Source organism: Rhipicephalus sanguineus, chromosome 1 (assembly GCF_013339695.2).
Source record: "Rhipicephalus sanguineus isolate Rsan-2018 chromosome 1, BIME_Rsan_1.4, whole genome shotgun sequence".
Classification (NCBI taxonomy): domain Eukaryota; kingdom Metazoa; phylum Arthropoda; class Arachnida; order Ixodida; family Ixodidae; genus Rhipicephalus; species Rhipicephalus sanguineus.
The window spans coordinates 264,103,847-264,117,330 of NC_051176.1; the positions used below are offsets into that span (position 1 = coordinate 264,103,847).

A 13,484-nucleotide genomic window follows, 5' to 3' on the forward strand; every position below is an offset into this window, starting at 1 on the left:
ATCAAGAATAAATAATCAGTTTCTATGAATGCACATGAATCTTCTGAGTGCAGGCAATCAAGGTATAGCCGGTAGGATATGGCTCCCCAAAAGTCATGGCCTGCTCTAATACACAAGCTATCTCGTTTTATACGTATTTGATGCCAACGGGTATAAAATTTATCATACTTTTGCTGTAAACTTATTTTAAATTAAGTGATGTGGACGTTTTTAAATATTCGTACCCTATTGGAAAAATATATGTATTTACGAATATAAACTATTAGACTTGTTATTCCCATTTTTAAAATATTCACACACCTATAACATATTTATTTGTTTAAACGCTCCAATTCATATACTGATCCTTAGCCACTGGTTTTAGCTACTGTCACAGGGCAAAAATTAAGTAAGTGAATGGCTCAACATAAAATGGAAAGGCACCTGATACTTCTGTGAAAATCCCAAACTTATTAAACAAATGTAAATAAATTTAAGGACAACATTCATGAGGGAAAAGCATTGTAAATACCTTCAGTCCATATTACGTAGCTCCTTTGTCTAAGTGTGAAATTAGAGTTGACAAAAAAAACCTAAAGAGCTTCCACGTTTTTTAGAACCTCTCAGTGGCTGTTCCAGAAAATTTAAAGATGTATAATTCAAAGCTCCAAAAGTTCCAAACTGCAATATCTAACATACAGCTACAGAATCAGAATAATTGTATAGTACATTCCCACTCAACTTTTACTTTGAACAGTTGATCCCCACGGTAACTTGACCTTTCTTTTAACACGTGGCTACTAGTAAGGGCCAGTATCCACAGTGCCTTCATTCTTTGTGCACACAGATCAAACACTCGCCACCAAAAAAAAAAGGCACACAAGAACCATGGGAACCCCCGACACAGGCTCGTAACTGCTGTGCACACCTTCGCTCTAAATGAAAAAAGTATAGCCCATGAGCACCAGTGAGGAGATGGTGTCAAGTAGTATCTCGGCAAAGTAGGCCAACAGATGTCTCAAAGCATCCCTTCCTGACAAAGACACATATACAACACTACAACTCGTCCCACCAAATCTTGTCCAGGTTATGTTACAAACAAACGACCATTACATGATCAATTCGCCAAACTTTTGTCTTAGAGGCAGCAAACCTCACTTTTGGTGTTAAGCAGCATGTGTGCTAAGTTGCAAACTAGGAAATACATTGATTGTGGAAAAAATGTGCAAAGTAGCACTGTGAGTGGTGTTTTATCAGTGGGTTCAATACACTGCATTTTAGGCTCAATCTGAGGTATTGAGAAAAATTTTTGGCCACGAAATTTTGTAAATTTAAAGAATATGCACTGCCAATATTAAGAAAGCAATATACACTGCAAAGTTTGCACCATGTGATGCAAAAATTGCAAGAATAATGATAAAAATGAAGTTGTTCACAGTACTACATACTGTCAATCACAGCACAAGCCTTGTAAGATTTCAGGCCTTAAATGAAACATGGTTGGATACACCATCATTTCTGATCTGGACCCAGTGCTGGGAAACAAAAAACAATTCAATAACTTAAGCTTGCACTTGTGTTGGGGACATGTGTCATTTTTACACGTGATGAGCAGCAGTTGCCAGTGGTGTCAAATAAATTTCAAAAGCTTTGACTGGGAAATGAGGCAGAAGCAAATGTATCTTACAAGAAGCTGGCTGAAAAAAAAAAGCTCTTTTGTACTTTGGTAGAGTAATACATTTCACTGGGATGTACATATTCACAAAGTTTGAAGGAAAGCTCCAGATATTAGAACAGACTCTACAAGGCACTTCCTTGCATTCTTGAAAGCAGCTGAATGAAGCAGGTAGAGGGGGTATCTGTTTGTAACTGCCCCTATCCAAAAAGAATCTGCCTCAGGCGTCTTAAGAACATCTAAACATTGCAAGAACGCTGTTTATCTTGTATTTCATATTGCATATGTGGTGCATTAAATAAGCTAGGAAAAAATTTCCAGTTACATTATAAGGCTATCAATACGTAGTAGTTAGAAGCCGTCAACCTGAAGGTCAGTTACAAAAATGCTATAACTGATCTTGGGTGGCTATATTATAAAATATTCGTGCATGACAACAGGAAATGGCGCTTTAGTACAACTGTATGAGCTGGCGCTGCAAGTTATACATGGGCAACCTTGAAGTTGCACCATAACAGACAAAAAATACTAGCACATCTTCAATGAGGCTGAGCAGTATTGATAGCAATCACATGTTTGGAAACAAGTCACACTTCTCACTTACCCACTTTCCCCTCATGCTTTGTTGAGGAACAAAATTCCAATTGATTCAGCACAACGTGGGGAACTTACGTGCCTTTGCATGAGCCAAATGCAACTTTACAACATGTGAATTCAATCGCAAGACTGAGCCCAGACGAAATGATGACTGCCCAATAGCTCACTCTAGAACCTATGACATACAATGGGCTGCAGGGTACTTACGACAAGTAATATAAGTAATAGTAATAACAATAATAAATAGACTATGGTAAACAAATGCTCCACAAATGCACTAGCACAGTTGTGCCACACAAAACATCACAATATGTTTAGCCCTTGATCCCACATTTTTTTTTTTCATGTTAAAAAAAAAAAAAAAAAAGAAGGGACGAGGGAGTGGCAGGGGGGAGTATTGAGATCCCTATGATTTTCAAGTTGAATTGCTGACACAAATAGACATGCTGGCATAGCTTCTAGGCTAAGGTCGTATTTTGAAGAAGTATCCAGGAAATAAAATTACACTCTGACCTCGCCATGCCATGGAAAATTCTGATACGAGTACATAGGACCTGTCTTGTGCTGCCATTCATTTACTCGTGCATTTTGCAACAAGGTTTTTAAATTCCGGTTTCACTATGTTATTTCCTGGTGCAGTGAGCAGTTCTCTGAAGTAAACTTTGGCCACACAAATGCACATGCTCGCAGTGCCAATAGCCACAACTGTGTTATGGAGTTCTTCACTGCAAGCTGCTTAATTGAGGCTGCAGCAAGGCTAGACCATAGCCAATACCCTGGCTTTCAGCTGACTGTACGTGATTACAAAGCCTTCGAATTTTGGTGAATGCATGAATGTGTGCTGTTTTGGCAATTATGTAGCACTGATACTGAGCACACAATGTGTCTTTCCAGTTGTCCAGTTTTAATCCTTTGGCTATCAACAAATATATTGAATGTGCCTCAAAGTGCGGAATGAGATGAAAGACCATAGCACATCTCCCAAGCCTGACAACCTGATGTGTAACCTATTGAAAATAGTGTCTTGCTTACTGGTGCTCCAACACTAACTGTACAATCTATCCCACGTGTATTATATATCGAACCCACGAATGTTTTTGTGCTAGCCCAAAGTTCCCAACTAGATTGGCTTCCTCTTGACAAGTATATGACTCAGCAGATCATAACTACAGAAAGGGATGCGCACATATTTTGTGTTTTAGCTAATAATTACATCACAAGCCAGGAGAAGTAATAACAATAACTACCAGAGGATTTGCTATGAAACATTACAATACAGAATAAAACAGGTTTTCTGTGCTATCTAAAGTACAGATGCATAAATGTACCATTTAGCATGTGAAATTGCACCTCAATTTTACACCGAGAAAGCTTTTTCATGGGTCATTTGATAGGCACTAAAGCAGCTAGCATCAGTAACCACCAGACACATAGTATATGTTCTAAAATGATCTGATGCACAAATCTTGAAAATGTACGTAGAACACATACCTTTGGCATATCGAAATGTTCTACTTTAATTAGACTATAGTGGTCTCAGTAAACCCACATATAATTTCTGTTTCTGCTAACTTCTTTCATAACAATCAGTAGGGTTCTCCCAGAAACACATCATGCGACACCCACGTAGGGCTTTTTGTAAGTGATTTGACCATTAGCACGAATGAAATACACCCATCAAAACTTGGTGCTTAGGTTTTCAAGAAGCACTGCATGAGGTTTCGAATAGACTGTCGTTTCTAAAACTGTCACCTCTGAATATTGATCCGCTTGTTTTTGATTACCCAGCTTCCCTAATACCATGCGCTTCGTCATGCACCTACAATTGCATAATTTACTGCCATATTACTAATTCTAAAGACGTTTAATATCCTTCAGTCTGACTTTAATAATATTTATTCTTGGTGCACATATCAGATAGTGTCCCCAAACACAGTGCGAACCTCCGATTGCCTTTCATTGCAGTTACTCTTGCATGTCTGGAATGTATGCTATCAATTGTGTCAAAATATTTTAAGCACTCTGCTCACCAATGATTTCAATTGGCCAATGAACATGATCAATGAAATGAACTGTGTCCGCGGTTTCTTAGGGCGGAACCTGTACATGGCCTCCCCTCATACTAAACTGCTAGCTTACATAACACTCATTTGTCCATAACTGGAATATGCAGGGCCATTTGGGATGTTCATCTGATTACCCTTTCTACTGCACTGGAATTTATTCAAAACCCAGCTATGACATATACTTTCAACAAATTGCTCCAGTAACTGCAGTGTAACTAAGCTTAAAATAAATGTAAATGTTATCATCTTCGTAGCTAGATTTTGCCTCTTCCGAAATTTCTACCCCTCAATGTTCGATGACTCCTCCCTTTTCAACCAAGTTTTTTAAATCGAAGGCTTACGTAGGTTACTTGGTGTCAAGCAAAGTCAACTTGTGCAGAAGTGTCATAGTTTCTTGATAAACTACCATTAACTGATATGCTCATCTGCTTTCTGCGCTTATGTTGATCTAGGCACATCTTGGTGTTTCTTGAATTTCAGTGAGTTAATATTCAGTCAACTACAGAACATGCAAGCACATACATTGGAACACATACAAACACAGAGAAAAATAAATGCTCGGAGTATAGTAACAGACTGCAGCAAGAATAATTTCTTTGGGAATAATCTGATGCAATGTGCCATTTCATGAGAGACAATAATATTTAGAAAAAAAGGTAGAAGGACTTTAATATGTTTTGACGCTAGGGCAATAAATACTGTTTTGCATTACGCTAACGCACCATAAAAATTTCAATAGTGAGAACTGGTGCTGAGGAATTACAACGTTCAAACGAGCAAACAAGCAAAAGACAAAATCAGAATCTTCATTTGTTACTACAATAAATGCTCAATGTTCAAAACAAATGCTTACAGAAGGCCAACAGTAGGCATTTCACAACATTCACACTGGTTCTAAATGCAAATGGTATCACTTATAAATTCGCAACAATATCTTAATACAAATTATACATCTATAATGTACAGACAGCAAACCAAAAAATGTGAAAACAATCTCTTACAGAAGAAAAAGGAAGCTGCTATGGAGTAAAATGGCAACAAGATAATCACATGGTTAGTGGCCTTGTGATTAGGTGTTATGAAGACAACTTCATCACACTGAATAATAATCTGAGCAAACAACACACACGTTGCCACACTTTTGAAAGACAACTTTCCAAACACTGCACAATCACTATAGTTGTCTCTAATCTACATCAGTGGAGAAATGATCTTATTTGACCATGTCCCCAACTGTTCTGTACAGGTTCCTGAGGATGAGCAGTGGAAAGATGAACAGGCAGCCACCAATACAGTAGCAGACCACAGGACCTGCCCACCAGTAGACTGGAATAAAAAAAGGAAAACATTTTGTTTCCTTTAAAGTATTGAACATCCGGATATTCACTGTGGCAGACCCAAAACCCTGTGAACCCTTTGTTTCATTTTGATCAGTACTAGTGGTGTCTCCCAGCTTAGTAACTGCGACTCCAGTGTAATAACCTCACCATCATGGCAGCTGTTTTAATCAAAACCTTGCCATCATGGCAAGGTTTTCATTAGTGCAAGCAGAGTCCTTCAATGCTTTTCTTGTCATGAAACTATGCCATAATGCTATCTATGGGAGAGTGCCATTATGTTGTGCAGCAGTGCTGGGAGCATGGTGATGGCTAGACAAGAGCTGTGCACCGCATTCGGAGAGCTAGACACCCAAGGAATCCGGCAGCATCAACATTTAGTTTTCCCAATTTCTCATAACTTCTAGATCTGACGGCTTCGAGCATTGTGCATGAGGGCACAAGGATGGTGCACATAAGCAACAATGCCTAAAACTTGCTGTGTACTGGGTTGTCACTCCGGCTACAGAGGTACAAGCGAAAACGTCTCGTTTTGTTTACGAAGTGATGCCAATGAGCGGGAGATGTGGAAATGTGCAATACACTGCGACAGCAAGCTGGTGGCTTTACCTTTCACTCTGAACATGTCCAAGATGCGAAGAACATTTTCATGCCACAGACGTTCGAAGCGACGAGTTCGTAGTGAAAGGAGATGCTGTGTCCTTGCAACGCGACAAGGCTAAGCTGTGTCCTGGCATCGTTTCTAGGCTGTTCGAACGACTGCCAGTGTGCTTGAACAAGCCAAAGCCACAATCCTGGTAAGCAAGGATTAAGCCAGCAGCAAAAAGCATCGTCTCTCATCACCCCAAGCTGCAGGAGAGGAAATTCCACCCTGTTGAAGCACAGAAACATCTGTCACATCTGTGGATTGCAATAAAGGTAAGCTAAATAGCTTCGCAAGGCTCATTTTGCCCATCTGTTCACTGCTCCCAAATGCCTCAGGCATACTGTGTGTTTTACATCGTTCCACAGATGCGGCATTGGACAGAAGATTGTGACACAATGGGCATTAGTGTCTCCTCAGCTTAGTACGTTTTGGGTTCTTTTGCCTTGTTACATCTTCCATATTCAGAATAAATCAGCAGTGCATCAGCGTCATGCTCGTGAATGTGTGTGCTTATTTTCTTTAGATTAGTGACATGAAACAAGGCTTCGTTTCGGTTAATTGAGTTTGACCAAAGCAGTCGTCATTACACAATCGCTGCATCACACCGTGCAAGCTTTGCCCATCCTAGCAACATATGATGTTAACCTTTGAATTTACTTTCGGGTGAACAAATTAGTGTGGTCCAATTAAAAATACTCATTAAAACTGCTGGTACTTAAAGTACACAATGTACTCAAGGGATTTAGCCTAGGCTTTGCCTTACTTAAATACTTCTGCTAAACACTTGCAAGGAAGCCAAAGAGGTACATTTGAGCTTGGACTCGTATGGAGATCACAGGGAGAGAAGATGACGAAGAGATTAAAGGCAGCGCTCAGAGGGAATGATGCTTTGCCTGGTTTCTTCCTTAGAATGATGAAGCCGACAAAAAAACCAAGTCATGAGATACAAGCCGTGTGTCCTCGTGGACCCTTGACATTCCAGGTCCTTCCTGCCAAGAAATGCCATATGTTTCCCTCATCTGGGAACAGCTTCCCGGATTCCTTGGTGATTGCAGTGCAGGATTAGACTAGTGCCACAGTACCACGTCACACCAAGACAACGCACAGGCTTGTCTTGCCTGGGAATGCCGTATACGAATTTCATGGCATGGATCTCTTACTCAGGGCTTTAAGATCTGAGCTGCTACGTTCACACTCTCTTCGTCATTATTCCAGCTGTCGCGAGTGCTGCAGCCATGGTATTCTTAGCAAACACCACCCCTGGCTCCTCAGGTGGCTCCCTAGATAGCCTCACAGATGTCATGCAGGTCATCATCTCACTAGAATATGCTGCTTTAGCAACCTCTGGGTTCACATGTGCAACCTCACTATTGCTGGCTCTTCAAAGACTATTGGAGTTCCACAGCTTCAAGGATGCCGCTGCTTTTAGGGTGAGGACATCTAACCTGCTCAGTGCTGTCCAGACCACAATGGCCCATTGCAATAAACTAACTTTGTGGTGCTGCCAAAGCATGGCACGAGTATACAAGGGTATGAGGCAACGATGCAGGCATGAATGAATTTTGGTGCTAATAGTTCCTTTCGGCTGGATTTCTCATACTTCTGGCAAGTCGGACCAGACCTCTACCATGAACTGGGCTCGTTAGGGTCACCACCTCAATACTACAGCTCTACCCTGCAGCCCCTTGACAGGGAGTGCATGGACTGTCCCGCCATAAGACTTAGCCACAGGCTACGTTCTCTGCTGCAGGTCTCGACCTCTGTGTCAGTGCCTGGCACAAGAGCATTACCAGAGGCCAAGACCACCACACAGGCACAGAAGTTGACGACATGGCACCCAAGCTTGCCATCACTTGGGTGCATGAATACACTGGCTCCTCTTGTACTTTATACCACTCCAGGCACCTGACCTGTCTCCAGATATCAGCAACAGGATGCTGCCTCCACGGTCAGAGCCACCTCTGTGGACTCCACAGCATTCATTGGCCAAATGCGCAAACGTCTGCCCCTCTCCGAGCAGAAAGGTGAGCAACACAGCTAAGGTTATTGTCATGGAAGACCTGCTCATGCAGCCAAACCCCATTGCTATTAGTATGGCTTATGACCAGGAAAGCTCAGCTGCACACAATACTTTGTCAAGGCCTGCCAGTTCGAGCACAAGGACAGAAGACGATGAGGAAAGTAAATGTGGCTCCAAGAGGGAAAGGTGATTTGCGTAGTTTCTTAAAGCATGTTAAATAAGGGCAGTTATTTTTTCTGACATGAAGAATGGTTACAGAAGTCTTCAAATGAAAGCATACCTCACCTACTTGGGAAGAGAAAAGATTTACTTAAATTGAAAGAAATCAATTATTTGCGTGATTTTATCTGACGAATGAACAATCTGATTATGAAGCCATAATGCAGTGAGAAATTCTGGATTAGCTCTGACCACAGTGAACTTTCTTAACATGCACCCAGTCAGTGTTTCTGGATCGCAATGCAGCCACCACAGTCAAAAGGGAAAGAAGTGTGCACAGATGACAAGAGTTGAACCTTGAACAAATGAAAGTATGGATAAATGAAAACACAACTCCGACACAGCTTCTACACAATGTCAATGCCTAGTGGACACACCTTACCTAGACACTCATCTGCAGCTGTTGAAAATATCGTATGTGTTAATATTTTAGCAAAATTTTGAAATGTTTTCAAAGGTCGATGGGTGCAAATTTCAGAACACCCATGCAGTACTTAGTAAATATAGGTGCATGTTAAAGGGACTGACAACTGGCCAGAATGTGCAATTAGATCCAGGCAGAAATGGGAAGACTGTGAATTATAGGGACAGAATCAAGCTTTCTTTTCATGATTTAAACAGGATTTGTAGCATTTTTAAATTGCATTTGAAAATCAGAAAAATCTGTATGTCGTGCTGCCTGGTTGACAAGCCTTGGAATTCCGCAAAGGAGTTGTTCGAATTGCTCTACTAGCCTGCTGTTGCTTAGGCACACCAAAATTCGTGCTTAAAAATTAGTCTGTAGATAAGGAGCTGTCTCTGCGTTATTTCATGCTTATCACTAGGTAAAAGAAGTTGACACTGAGAAGCAGTACTGCCAGTGCGGTAACTAGTCGAGCTGAAAAGCTGCGATGCAAACATCTTTGGGAAAATGTGCAGCGCGGCACGGACGATGGACAAGAAACGCACAACACGAGCGCCGACTCTCAACTGAAATTTATTTCGTGCACAAACATAAAACAAAAATACTTAAACCACATGGTGATTGCCAGATAAACAAGAGAAGCGCGGGAACATGCCATTCAAAAATTCTGCGATGCAAGCGTGCAGCGTGCACACACATGCATAGTACCACAGTGCGCAAGCACGAACCACCGCAACACAGGCTTGATTGATAAGGCCTCACTTGTTCGCCGTCATGTAATCACGCAATGCAATTGACCACATTAACCACTCCAGGCAGGAAGAAGCTCACACCCATGCCATAAGCATCCCTGCAAGGCTTCCACTATATGCCTCAAATGCCCTCCCACCCGAGCAGAGTAATGCTGTAAAGAGCCTTTGCAGGATCCTTAAAGGGCCAGTAAACAGCCTCGAGGTACAAAAATTGTAATAAGATAAATATGCGCACTTTTGCTATGTGAACATGCTGCCGCAAGAATTTTGCAAGTACGTGCTATAATAAACTTGCTTAACACGTACTTGTGGGCTAGTTTGTTGATCATATTCACGATAAACGGCAGCACACACCGGGTTAAGACAGAAACACAAAACACGAAAAAAAAGGACGACACAAGCGCTGATCTAATTTATCGTGAATGTGCTATAATAAGGAAGTTACAGGGGTTAGAACATTCGTTTCAGCAGGTTTCAAATTTTCGCGTGGCCTCGCCACCCTTCTCCGCCACAGTGAGAGGAAGGTGTAGGCCGTTGTCGTGACTTCGCCCTCTTCGGCAATGTGACACGACGACAGCAATTGAAGTCATCGACAAGCTTGATCAATCGCAATGCGCTTCCGCTTGCTACGGCTCCTGGTTGTTTATTGTTTACATTGTCACACGTAGTGCTCACAATGCAGTGCTCAGAAGTGCGTGCTTGCTTTCCATGACGACAAGAGAAATGAGAGATGACGAGAGACAAACGTGGAGAACCACATGCGCCTCGTCTGAGCTACTGGAGATTCACCCTCTCTCCGCTCGATTTGCAGCCGACAACTGAACAACGCTTCCTCTACGTGTTTGCTCATGTCGAAGGCGAAGTGCGTGCAGGTGCCATGCAGTGCGAGGAATATACGCACGCCAACTGCGTGACCGAAACCGCATCACCGCAGGGCCAAGAACAAGGTGCAGTTTCATAGCGGTGGGTGGGAACAGGAACTGACATTAACTTGTTGAGACCTCGTTTAGACCAATCGACGAGCTCAGTGGTATGTGAAGTTGCCCATGGGCAAGTTTGTATCACTGCGCGTACGAGGGGGATTGGTCAGGCAAAGGAAAGAGGCGCGGGAATTGTTTTTCGAAATGAAGGGTCTGCGCGGCACGCAGCGTTGTAATATTCGGAAAATGTAATCACTGCAGCCTACTGTACAAATTGGCGAGCTTGTTTGGGGGGTGTAAAAAAAAAATCGGAGCCTGTTTACTGGCCCTTTAACATCGTCATTCTACCTTCTGACAAGGGTAATGCCACTGCCATAATAAACAAAGGTGACTATGAAAGCAGAATGATCACCCTTCTTGAAGACAATGGCACATACGCTGACCTTAAATGGAATCCCACACTCAAAGTGGAAAGGGATACACAGAAGTTTCTTATCGAAGTCTTCCAAGAAGTCTCTGCAATACTCGCTTCTCTGCCACTACGGTTTGGCGCCTGCCGAAGATTCATAAGCCGGGTGTCCCCATGCATCCGATTGTGGACTTCACACCCTCCCCCCTGTGCAAGCTTTCTGGCTACCTTCATTGTGTGTTTGCACCTCTCATGGGAAAAGGCACACAATTCATCTGCAACTCCTGTGACTTCCTGCCTTGCATTACTGTGAAGCCACGTCAAAAGCCAACTTGTGCACTGAAATTTGCGTATAACCCACATCCTGACTTCAGCTCCGAATTTTCTGTATATTTTGTGCGTGTTACACACCAGAAAGTTCAGTAACTCCATGTGTGGCCAAATTCATCTCAGTTAGAGTTCGATGCAAAAGGTAATGCATACGCTTGCCAGGAGCAGAGGTCGAGTCAAAATCATCAGATCTTCCTAACTTTTGAGGTCTATACGTTAAATTTCGCTGCAACGAAATTTCGTGACAACTAACTTATTTGCAATCCCCGTCAATCGCGTTGTAGTAGAATGTGACTGTACTGTCATCTATCAGTGGTTTCAGTGATCCTAGTGCACTGTCATTGACATGACTCATAGTCCACACATGCGAATAATCAGAGGCCTTGTGCAACTGTCAACATTTCTTTTTTTTAACTTGATTATATTTAACATTTCATATACATCCACCTTCGGTACTGAGCAATTATACTAAATTAAATTTCGATGCCGAATTAAATACCTGGTGTCTGTTGGTGGGCACAGTGAACTGCTTCCAGATATTAAAATGTTTCTACTTTAGTAAGTAAAGGCCTCCTTCTTTAGATATCTGCAAATTTCTAAAAGTTATAGGATGGACATGAAACCTTTATAAAACAACCAGAACTATTCCCCTTTACTACTCACTCAATTCACTTTAAACCAGAATAATAAATATTTGCACAAGCCTATTAGAGAGAGTGCTCAGGAAGGTGGATGGGCCCAATGCTCAGAGGCCTTCAAGAATTCAAAAGAATTCCGTACAACACCGCTGACTTGATAGGCTGTTGACTCAACAGTAAGCTGCCCACGTAGTGTGCAGAAGCACCTACATTGCTGCTCAATCAATAGACTGCCATTCAAAGGCCTTAAAAGGCTCTTTTGTGACACCGGTATAAGGCAGCTTCTAGCACATTAAACAAATAAATCTGTTGCATGTCACAGATGATATCATGCAAATCACATTGCTTTAGCTGCTCTTGACCCCTAGTGGAAATAGACAAATGCTTCCTACATAGTTCTGAGGATATGGTTGGAACACTTGTGCAGTAGAGGTACCATGCAGCCCCACTAACTTATCACTCACCTGTAGCTGACAGCAATGGGCCCAAAGCACGAGCCAGAGCACCCAAAGACCGAAAGATACCCAGGATTGTTCCTTTTTGAGTTGGGGCGCCATATTTGGAGACTAGCGTCGTCAGGCATGGTACAACAGTCCCGGAAGCTGCATCAGTAGACAGCGCATTTATTTAATAAAAAGTAAGCATAAGCCAATGTCAAATATTATACAGGGGTGACAAATCAGGAAAAAAATGAAATTGTCAAACAAACAAACAGTCAAACTGGACAGTCAAGAGTAGACAAATGACAGGCGTGCTCATGAGAACAACCCTCAAACACTGCCGTTTTCTCTCCATTACCATCACCTAATGCAATACCCGAGTTTGAAAGTTTAAGGTAAAAAACATTTCCGATAGCACCCTAAACTGCTGGCAGCAACAGCAGCACTGCATACATTTCACATCTCTCAGAAAATGGTGTGTGCACTATGTGACATGCATCTCTCAGGCACAATGGTAATGTGGAAAACAGAATAAGAAATGGCAGCAGTGCCAAGCGCCGAATTGCATACTTTCAATGCAATCTATAACAAATTTCTAATCAAATTGAGAGCCCCTAGAGCAGTAGTTCCAAATGGGGGTCCGTGAAACGCATTACAGCGACCCCTTCCGATTTTTAGTATGCTTCACCGCGTGACACCTTTGCATTACGGCGGAGCTGCCCTATGTTTTTTCTTCTCCATGAGATGGCTGTAAAGCCATCTCATGGCAGCTTTCTACGAAATATGCATGTGAGCATACTTTTTCTAGGCTTGCATATTTGAAGAGCAAACATAGCTAGAAACAGATTCAATGTGGCTGCAGAATGCACAACTTATTCACAAGCTGTTGAGATTGAATTGGCATAGCACTTTAGTTTGACCATTCTTTGCCAGGGAGAAATAAAAGGGGCCTATTTCACACTTCACACTGCATGGTGTGTTAAGTTATGACCCCCCCCCCTTCCTCTCACTGCAAGGGGTCACTCATCGCTTTCACCGGTCCACAAACGGTCC

At 42.1% G+C, this 13,484-nt stretch overlaps 1 long non-coding RNA gene across 1 annotated transcript; it reads right to left on the minus strand.

Moving 5' to 3' along the window:
- Positions 1-1,914: 1,914 nt before the first annotated feature.
- Positions 1,915-12,594, minus strand: LOC119378873 (uncharacterized). Its single transcript, XR_005181071.2, has 2 exons — positions 12,456-12,594; positions 1,915-5,643 (listed from the first exon to the last, which is right to left on the minus strand). It is a non-coding gene; the product is annotated as an uncharacterized LOC119378873 (long non-coding RNA).
- Between the last annotated feature and the right edge of the window lie 890 nt (positions 12,595-13,484).